The 10,419-nt window shown below is 41.0% G+C and overlaps 1 long non-coding RNA gene across 2 annotated transcripts in view; it reads right to left on the bottom strand.

Moving 5' to 3' along the window:
* The window catches only part of LOC111874084, a 36,348-nt gene that overhangs the window by 6,809 nt on the left and 19,120 nt on the right, over positions 1 to 10,419 (bottom strand). For both annotated transcript variants that reach the window (XR_002844474.2, XR_002844475.2), the window contains 2 exons: positions 3,786 to 3,987; positions 3,409 to 3,511 (listed from right to left, as the gene is read on the bottom strand). This is a non-coding gene — a long non-coding RNA (uncharacterized LOC111874084). The remainder of the gene's footprint in view (positions 1 to 3,408; positions 3,512 to 3,785; positions 3,988 to 10,419) is intronic.

Genomic DNA, 10,419 nt, shown 5'->3' with positions numbered 1-10,419 from the left:
TTAATTTCTTCCTTGTCGGCCTTCCTATCGGCCTCCGCCTTTTCTTGGTAGGCGTCTAATTTTGTCAGCATGACTTCGGTTTGTTTCTGGTTGACGTCTAATTTTGCCAGGAAATCCTCTTTGTCTTTCCTCCTATTGGCCTCCTGTCTGGCCGCCATTTGCTCCAGATGTTCCATAAGTTTTTCCATGTCCATGTTGTAGCAGTCGAATACTCGATGCACAATAATTCAATTACTTGTCAGGCGTGTTTAAGTTCGTAAAAATTCTGACACCAAATTATCACGTGTCTTGAGTTCGAATCTTGTTCGTCACGTGTGTAAGTTCAAATCCCGTTGGTCACGTGTTGAAGTTCAAATCCCACTTCTGACACCAATGTAACGTGTTTTGCGTTACTGATCCCACTTCTGACACCAGTGTAACGTGTTTCGTTACCGAAGACGCCGTAGAGATGGTTAATTGGTTTATTTAACAATCTACAAATAACGGCTACAAATGGATGGATGACAATGTTCATTAGACTCAACACAAGAGGGCTTTGGCACACGTCTCCTTAAAAATGGCAGTAGCAAGAAACATACATCTTTTCTAGATTTCCAATGGAGCTAACATTTCTAGTGTGAATAAAACACAGGTACAACAGCTCAGGGACTTGGTTTTGGACTTCAGTCACATAAAAATTTAATAAAATGACTAGAATTGTACAGAATGTAATACACACAAATATACAAGGTGGTTCAAATATGATCGGGACTGATTTTTTTTTAAAAAACATAATTGCCAAACACTTACTTGCACATATCAGTCTTCAACTCCAGAGTCAACACATTTTTTCCAACATTCTGGAAGCATCCTGATGCCCTTTTTAAAATAAGGCTTGTGGTTGGCAGCGTATCCACTCCTGAACAGTATGGATGACGGCGTCATTGTTCACAAACCACATGCCTTGAAAGTCTGATTTGAGCCTTCCGAACAGGTAGAAATCACTTGGAGCCAAATCGGGACTGTACGGCAGATGTGTCACAAGGTTCCATTCCAATTTCCGGAGGGTTTCCATTGTTGTTTTGGCCATATGGGGGCATGCATTGTCTTGAAAGAAGGCTACCCGCTTTCCACCTGTCTTCCGCTTGGATCGGATCTTTTTCTTCACGTCTGTTGCCATGAGGTCTGAGTAATAGCTGCATTGACTGTTCTAGCATCTGTCAGAAAGTCTACATGGATAACCCCCTGCCAGTCCCAGAAGAATGTTGCCATCACTTTTCTTGCTAAACGGCTCCTCCACGCTCTCTTGCGTTTGGGAGAACTGGTATGCCGCCATTTGTGATGACCGCTGGGTCTCGGGAATGAAGTAGTGCACCCACGTTTCATCGGTGGTCACTATAGACTTCAAAAATGCATCACCTTCAAACTGCTGTAGGAGACAACTGGCAGCTTGCATGCGCACCATTTTGTTCACGTCTGTCAAAGTGTGGTACCCACCGTACATTCACCTTGCGATAGTGCAGGTGGTATTTCACGATGTCTTCTACACTAACAACACTGATGGACAGCATTGCTCCAAGTTCCTTGATAGTGATGCGCCTATTCTCAAGAATAAGCGTGTCTGCACAATCAACGTTTGGCTCAGTGACGGATGTTCACAGCCAATTGTAACCGTCCAAACCTTTTAATATTCTTTAATGGACACTGTGTTCCACGTTAGTCATTTCAATAGAGTGACTGATTTATTAGGGAGACCCATCCATTAAGAAGTTGACATGCTTTTCGCATTTAGACAGGAACAACTTATTTTGTTACCTGGACCTTGGGTGACCGTTAGAGGGTCGAGGCAATTATGAGAAGGATATGTTTGTTGTCTGCCCTAAACTAAGACATAAGTGCTTTCACATGTAGGGTCCCGGGTTCAAAATCTCTGGATCTCTTCATTCTCAAAGTTAGTAATGTGATTGTCTTGTACTGATGGTATCATGAATTGGCAGTTAAATTCAGCCATTAGAAACTATTCTTGTCTGGGAGAAAGGCCGTCGGTTCAAATCCTATATGGTGATGAAGTGACGCTCCCGCAGAATAGAAGCAGAGGCACTTGGCGTTCAGAATTCATCAGAGACAGACGTATCGGACTTGGCACTTATAATTCACCAGAGGCAGACGTCATTTACCTGCTCTCTCTAAGTTTATCTAAATTTAACAGTATTTATTTAGCTCGATTAATCTTTGGCACATTACTCCCTACTCTCCGATAAAGTTATAGTTTGATTCTGAAATAAACAATATTGTGATTAAGCAGAAATAGAGTATTTATTTGTATCAGTGGACTAGTTTTAAATGTGCAGTCTCCGCGTTGCCCCAGTTATTACCGTGGCACAACCCTGAGAAGAGTCAAAAGTGTTCTACCGAAGCGGGCAAACAAATAAATAAATAAACAAATAAATAAACATAAAGATAGATAGGCAACGGTCACGAGAAGTGGTGAGCAGCGGTTGTACAACGATCATGCAGTTCATTCTCCACACGCTCTCTGTCCTCTCTGAAGCACTTATACCACTCAAACACACGGGTCCATGAGAGACATTCTTCCCCATACTGTTGTTGGAGTCTGTGGTGAATTTCAGTGGACGGGACGTTTTCTCCGAGGAATTTGATCACAATGCATTGTTCCACGCTCCATGGTACCTTCTGTTCGTTCATCATGCTAACAACTCCCAGACAGGACTGAACAGGAGGGTGGAGGTTGTGGCTTCACTCTCTCAAGATCGCACAGCTGCTGCGCAGTGCGGCTTGTTCACACACAAATGAGTCCCAGTCATATTTGAACCACCTTGTATGTAAGGGGCAGGGTGGCAACCTCATAATCATTAATATGTTAAAATGGACACTATAGTATAGGGCCTCAGAATCTATAAAAAAATCACGTTCATGTTCTTGAGTTACAGCAAGCTTGCGTGTCCCATTTAATGCTGCTGTCAAGTACCAAGACTGTACAGCTTCACATAACCTCTTTCTAAAGAGGAGGAAGAGTTGACACAAATTTTAGGAATTGGAAGGATGCTCTTGCAGGTTGCTCAAAAACAACTGACAGGTTGAATGTGAGTTGGGCAATCCCATTCTGTACCTGTGTGCTTGAAAGTATAGTTAGTTTGCTCAGGAACCTCATAGTGTTCAGTACAATTCAGAATAAAACAAGAACTGTGCAACCACGTACAGTATGTTTCCATGACAGATCAACAGGATCACATCTGTTTCCTGAATAAAGGAATTTCTAGAATATCGAATGATGGATGAAGTCCAAAAACCTAATAATTCTGAACAGTGGCTTTCGTAACTTAAACTTTCTGATATTCAGAAGAATATAGATATTTTGCAACAACTTCAATATACAATACTCAGATCTGATAAGACAGAAAGCAATACCTGTAGCAACACAGATCACAATAAGAGCAGCAATAGCGGCCACAGGGATGCATCAGGCTACTGAAACCTATTGTCTGAACAGCCACTAGAAAGTGACTCAAACCTAGAAATGAAGAAAAATACTGGCGAGGAACTTGAAATTCATAAAAATATGTAGCAAAAATTAATTTTATGAAAGAAACAAATTTTAATGTTTACATTCTAATCACAATTTGAAACATTTTCTCTCTCATTTCATGGACCGTACATTCAGTGTTTATTATAGTGTAAAGGTAATTAAATCACAAACACATTTTCAAATGAAGGACTTTTATATTTCTTAATTAACAATAAACATTATTATTGGATCTTTAAACAATTTCTGACTGTTAACTCACCATTACTGACAAAAATCAATCTATCCATGTGCTTAAATAAACACCATGCCATGAAGCCGTATGTGGAGGGTGGTGGCACAGCTCCGCCACTATGGCATTTGATGGAGGTCAGCTTCAACCCTCAGCTGCCTTACCCTTGGGAAAGTGCCCCTGGTACCCATTGGATTAAGAGGATGTTTGAGCTGCTGAACCAGTCTGGATGCTGCACAAAACAAAACAAACTCCGTGGTTTTAGTCCTCAAGCGAACTCTACTGACCAAGCATGCTGCACAGTAAAGAAAAATATTTTGCTCCCACTGCGAATAAAGTCCCGGCTGTCCAGCCCCAATGCTATCATTATGCATGCATTATTCTTGTCAGAGGAAGTAGAGATGAGGACATGGGAGCCTGAAGAATTAATGGGAAGATAATATTAAACTGGATCTTAAGAAAGCGGAGTATCAGGGTGTAAACTGGATTCATCTGGCTCTGGCTCATGAGAAGGATCACTGAACACAGTAAAAAACCTCAGGGTTCCATAAAAGGTAGAGCATTTTTTGACCAGTTAACCTTCTGAAATGGTGGTAAGCTTGAGCTAGCCGGAGTTTATTTAAATAGCCACTGCTGGTGTGTGTTTAAATGCCCGTTGCTACTCTGCATTTAAATGTCAGTTCCTGTTAGGGGGCTTAAACAATCTTAAGCATTGTGTTTAAAAATGCTGTATCTAACTCAATTTTTATGATAAATGGATGGAATTAACTTTGTTTGTATCAGCAAAGAACATAGTGTCATATATTATAACAGAAGATTTGAAAATATTTATACAAAGAGTTATACTCTATTTTTAATTTTTTTTCTTTTAATTTTAATGCGTACTGCAAAAATGGTTTCCCAGTTCTTCACAGAATTGTTCTGCATTATAAATTAACTTCTGTTTGTAACACTTGACAAATTTTAGCAGTCCCTGGTGTCATAAAACAGACAGAAGCAATAAAATCATTTGGTCTTCTGCTAGCACTGCTTACACTATTCGGATTTTCGAATCTTTAGACTAAAGGACAGAAGAATGAAAGAATGGCTGTTCAAGAGAAAGCTAGAGGTGTCCCTTCTTCAGTGCCAAGACCTTCTGTTATAGCTGCAAGAGATTATTGCCCTTTCTATGGGTGTGAACATACAGTTGTATTGTGGCTGAGATACAAAGTGTGATCTGTTTTCTGTGCGTTCATGGTGAAATCGAATACTTAATTTCATTTCAGCCTATATATACATCAAGCAGATAACAACAAAAAAGGTATGTACATCAAATTTTACTATATATTTTTAACACATTAATCTGCAGAATATGCAATAAAATTACTGGCTTGTGGATGATTCTGGGCATAACTCATACGCATATTCTTTTTTGCTCTTGTTCACTTTGGTATCATTTTAATTCCTCTATTATGGTTTTACCCAAGTCTGTCTGGTAATTACTACATTTAAAAATAAATATTTAGGACTGTGCATGCGCTTCTACTAGCGGCGTGTGCGTGCGCTTCCACTAGTGGAGTTAAATGACCGACTGCCCAAAACGGGGAACTTTGGTCACGATGACCATACTCACCGCTGGCCCAAATGGGGCACTTCAGCACTTAAAGGTTAAATAACTATTATGCTTTGCAATATTTACTAGGCTATCACTCTTAATGTTCTAAGATCAAGCAGATCATAAAACAGTTCACTTTCTTAACAATAACATAGTTACAGTTTATAACAGCACACAACCCTATTTTACAGACTATACAATCTGGTGCTTTAGCTATGGACATTCACATCAGAGAACCACGCATACCAAACAGGAGGTTTCCATGATTGTGAAGGTGTGGAATGTGGTCTCCTGGATAGTGACACTATGCAGTCTTATTGACATTCAGGTTGCTAACAATTTGTGGAAACCTGTGCCTGCCATCCATCAACTCACCTCTGCATGACCCTGAAAGTGCAGAGGTCTCTGCACAAAATAATGGCATGTAAACTTCACAGTCTGAAAACATTCTCATTAGCAATCTGCTGTGGCACCAATGTACAACTACTCCAATTATTCACAAGAGAAAGAATGTTTATGTGCTTGGCTTGTGGCCAGTCTCACTGGAATCACTACAAGGACAGAAGTCTGCACTCCCATTACCTATAATCAGATCTATTACCAAAAATCAATGTTCTCTGGCAATCTAGACAGATGAACACCATTCATTTTTACCTCTTAATGTGGGGAAACAAATATTTTATTTTTATTTACAACCTACTAAAGTAGGTTTTCTCTGACCAATTTTCCCTTATCATTTATCATTCTGCCAATACTCCATACTCTTCTATCATGAGCAGCTGGTATAAGAGGCTCATCTGAGGCCACAGTACCATGAGACTCAATCTGATTCCACTCCAACAACAAACGAACCACTCACAATTTAACTGGTATATCTGTTCAGGATCCAAGGTAGGTCCAGTGTCTTATTCTATGGCCACTGGCCCCAGTCGAGCAGTAGTAAATGCACTAAAACAGTAAATTTATGAGTCTCATCTGCCAGCACCTAAACCTGAACCAATTAGTTCTGAGAAATATAAAAAGAACCATGCCAATGATTTTCAAATTCCAACCACATGTAAAGGGGCAGGAGGTACAGCAGTGATTGGACATGCTGGATATACTGATTTGCATGTACAGATAATATTCTTAGTAACTAGACACATACACAGCTCTGCATCTCACCGCTGCTGGTGCATATCCAGTTGTAAAGCATGTGATTTCTGCCAATAACTCAGCATGCTTGATGGCAGAAAACGTTTGGAATGAAAGAATATAATTAACTTGCAGACCTCTACACAGTATTACTGTATTTACGCATGTATAGGCCGCGTGTGTGTANGCCTTAGGTTGAGGGAAGTCAAGTAAACCTTCGAAAGACACAAAGGGGAAAGTACCGTATTTACGCATGTATAGGCCGCGTGCGTGTATAGGCCGCAGCACAATTTTCAGACGTAAATTATAGAAAAAATAATTTTCTTGGAATATTATTTCAGGAGTAGAAATTATTCCAAAATTTGGCAACGTTTAACATTAATAAGTTCGCAACTAGCGAAAATAACGGTACCGCTCGGAACAAAGGCATTGCGGGGGAGAGTTATAACCTTTTCGCCTTTACTTGACTTGCCTGGTTAGTTCTGAGTGAAACATGGGTCGAGTAAGAGCAGGTTATACGTCTAAATTTAAACTTCAAGTGGTGCGTTACGCACAAGAACACGGAAATCGAGCAGCAGGGAGAAAATTCGACGTTGACGAAAAAAATGTGCGAAGATGGATACTAACGAAAGATGCCCTTGAAAAAACGTCACAAAATCGACAATCTTTCCGCGGAAAGAAAGCTAAATTTCCAGAACTTGAAAATAAACTTTTGCAATATGTGCATAATAGACGGGCGGATGGATTTTCAGTGTCTGTGGAAATTATTCAATTTGAAGGCCTCAAAATAGCGGACAGAATGAAAATTCCTCGTAATGAATTTAAGGGAAGTTATGGATGGGCAAGGCGCTTTATGGCCCGACATGATCTTGTAATTCGGCGACGGACGTCAATAGCGCAGCGCCTTCCCGACACATACCAGGAGAAACTGCTTGCATTTCAAAAACATGTCCTGAAATTAAGAAAGACGCACAACTACACCATGGGAGCTATTGGAAATGTTGATGAAACTCCTGTGTTCTTTGAAATGCCGGGTGAAAGTACAGTGAACAAAGCAGGCGAAAAAACAGTGCATGTGCGGACTGCAGGAGCAGAAAAGCAGTGGTGTACCGTAATGCTTGGTATCACTGCTGATGGAAACAAACTACCACCATTTGTAATCTTCAAACGCAAAACATTGCCGAAAGAAAAGCTTCCACCGGGAATTTTGGTGAGAGTTCAAGAAAAAGGATGGATGACAGAAGAGCTCTATCTGGATTGGTTGAAATCAGTGTGGTTTCGGCGCCCAGGCGCACTTTTACGTCAGCGGTCAATGTTAGTGGTTGACAGTTTTCGAAGCCATTTAACTGAAAATGTGAAAGTGAAGATGAGGCAGGAGAAAAGTGATATGGTTGTGATACCAGGGGGGATGACTGGCATGTTACAACCACCTGACGTGTCAATAAACCGTCCTTTCAAGTCTCATTTGTGGCGCTTTTACCGGGACTGGAGATGCGGTTCCACGGAGATGATGCCGACTGGACGATTGAAGAAACCTTCATTAAGTCAAATGTGTGAGTGGATTGTGGCTGCATGGAACACCATACCAGAAGAAATGGTTTCCAAAAGTTTTAAAGCCACATCCATTTCCAACTGAAGATGACGCTGTATGGCTGACATCATCTGACAGCGAAACTTCGAGCGAGAGCGACATCGACAGTAACAAGTCAAGTGATGAACAGTAATATGGTTCAATTACCGTGGACCAACTTCAGAAAGTGTCGCATAATTTATTCATGCGATGCGAAGCATGTTTGTAAGCAGAAGGGGGTCACCTTCAGCACCTGTTATAAAGCATGGTAAGTTTGTGTTATCTTTTTACAGTATTCTTATAAATGTGTGCATGTACAGAAACTGATGTAAGGGTATCAGCGACACGACTGCACTCTCGCTAGCAGGGAGGGGCACAGTAGTCGCGGAGAAACGTTCCATCTGCTCTACGCTGCTGCCCCGGTTTCCTCGATCTTTGAACACCCTGTATTACTAATTATGAATATAATTTTTTTAAATGAAGTGTGATTTCGAATATTTCGAATATAAGCCGCACCCCAGTTTTCCTCTTGAATCTCTGGCAAAAAATGTGCGGCCTATACATGCGTAAATACGGTATGTTACATGGCAGGCAGTGCAGTTCATTTATGGGAGTGTTTTTATGATTTGCAAGCAGTTGGCAGTAGTCATCTGTGCCATCAGCCATTTGTTCCCAGTTAACAGTCAGTCAGCAGTGTGGCACGCATATTTCTACATGACACCTATGTGAAATACAGATCTGCTGGAAAGTGTCAGCAAAAATTTTGTGATGAAAGAGTTCCCAGAAGACAAACAATTCATTTTTTGGAGAACAAACTTAGAGCAACAGGACTCTTAATAGACATGAAAACAAAACATAAGCATCGAGTGCTTACCGAGAAGTTAAGTGACATGGGGGCCAAACTTGAACATAAACGTCCAGCTCAAGAGACAGGAGTATCAAAGTCTAGTGCACGAAGCTTACACCTTATAAAACAACAGCAATCCACAACTTGGAGCTGCACGATTCAGCTAGCAGTCTTCATTTTTGCAGCTTGTTTCTACAGTCTGTCACTGAGGCGAGACTGATCAACAGTTTACATTTCTCTCTGATGAAGCAAGGTTACACTTGCAAGGATACATAAATATGCAAAATAATCACTACTGGAATTCACAGGATCCACATGAGGCCTCGCTCCACACAGTGAGAGTTGGTGTCTTGTGTGCTATAAGTGCAGGAAGGATTTCTGAAATTGTGACTTTTAACAAAACAATTAATTATGAGAGATATTCTTGGCCAGTTCTTTTCAGAGTTAACATAAGAAGACAGACTTTGTGGCAAGACTCAGCTATCACACACACTGAACATACGTCTATGCAGGCTCTGTCCAATGTCTTCAGGGACAGAACTATCAGCACTGATATTTGGCCAGCACATTCACCTGATCTTAATCATTCTCATTTTTTCTTCTGGGGTCGTTTGAAGGACAAAGTTTATAGCAATTACCCTTGAACGGAAGGACTGAAAGAAAACGTTCATAAGGAAATTTCAAATATTCCTGCACAGCATCTCCAGAGGGTAAATCAGAACCTCTTCTGCCAGTCTTCTGTCTATGTGTAGAGGGACAGCATTTTCAACACGTCCTGTGATCTGCGAACAAAGGTAAGAACTTCCCTTCATTCCAATTGTTATTGGCGAAATTTTAGTGCGCTTTGCAGCCGGCAGCATGCCAGTTGCAGTGAAGTGCAGAGCCGTGAACACCCTGTACATCTACAGCACACAACTTCATTCCAAGTTTGATGTGATTTGAACATATCTGCCCTCGACTTTCATCCACCTACATAAAAGAATCACAATAAGAGCTAAAGGATCCCGACGATGGAGAATAGATATTAAAACTAAAATTCTGGACTGTATCCATCGTCCCAGTCAGTTGAATCACGACGTTTCGGAAGCTGGATCTGCTACCGTCCTCAGGTGAGTAAAATGGAGATAAAAAGGAAAAAAATTGGGAAAGAATTAAAAGGTAAGGAAGGTTCTTATGTATCCTATACAGCTGAACGGTTCAAGATCAAAACCATTTTTCAAACAAAACATACTCTCAAGAGTATGTTTGTCAAGACCACTCCAAAAGGAGAACCTCAGCATACCTCACATTGTATTTACAGTATCCCTTGTGAGTGTGGCAGATATTACATCGGGGAGACTGGAAGACCACTGGCAGTGAGACTTCGTGAGCACAAGCACACGTTCAAGGAGGGCCTTCTGGATAAGTCAAGATTGGCCCAACACGCCTACGAGGAGGACCATTCTGTGAAATGGGATGGAACGGGGATCCTGGACCTCGAGAGGAACGCTACCGTCAGGAAATACAAGGAGGCAGCATA

The sequence above is a fragment of the Cryptotermes secundus genome, unplaced genomic scaffold, assembly GCF_002891405.2.
Source record: "Cryptotermes secundus unplaced genomic scaffold, Csec_1.0 scaffold2111, whole genome shotgun sequence".
NCBI classification, from domain to species: domain Eukaryota; kingdom Metazoa; phylum Arthropoda; class Insecta; order Blattodea; family Kalotermitidae; genus Cryptotermes; species Cryptotermes secundus.
This window is presented reverse-complemented; position numbering and strand designations above follow the sequence as displayed.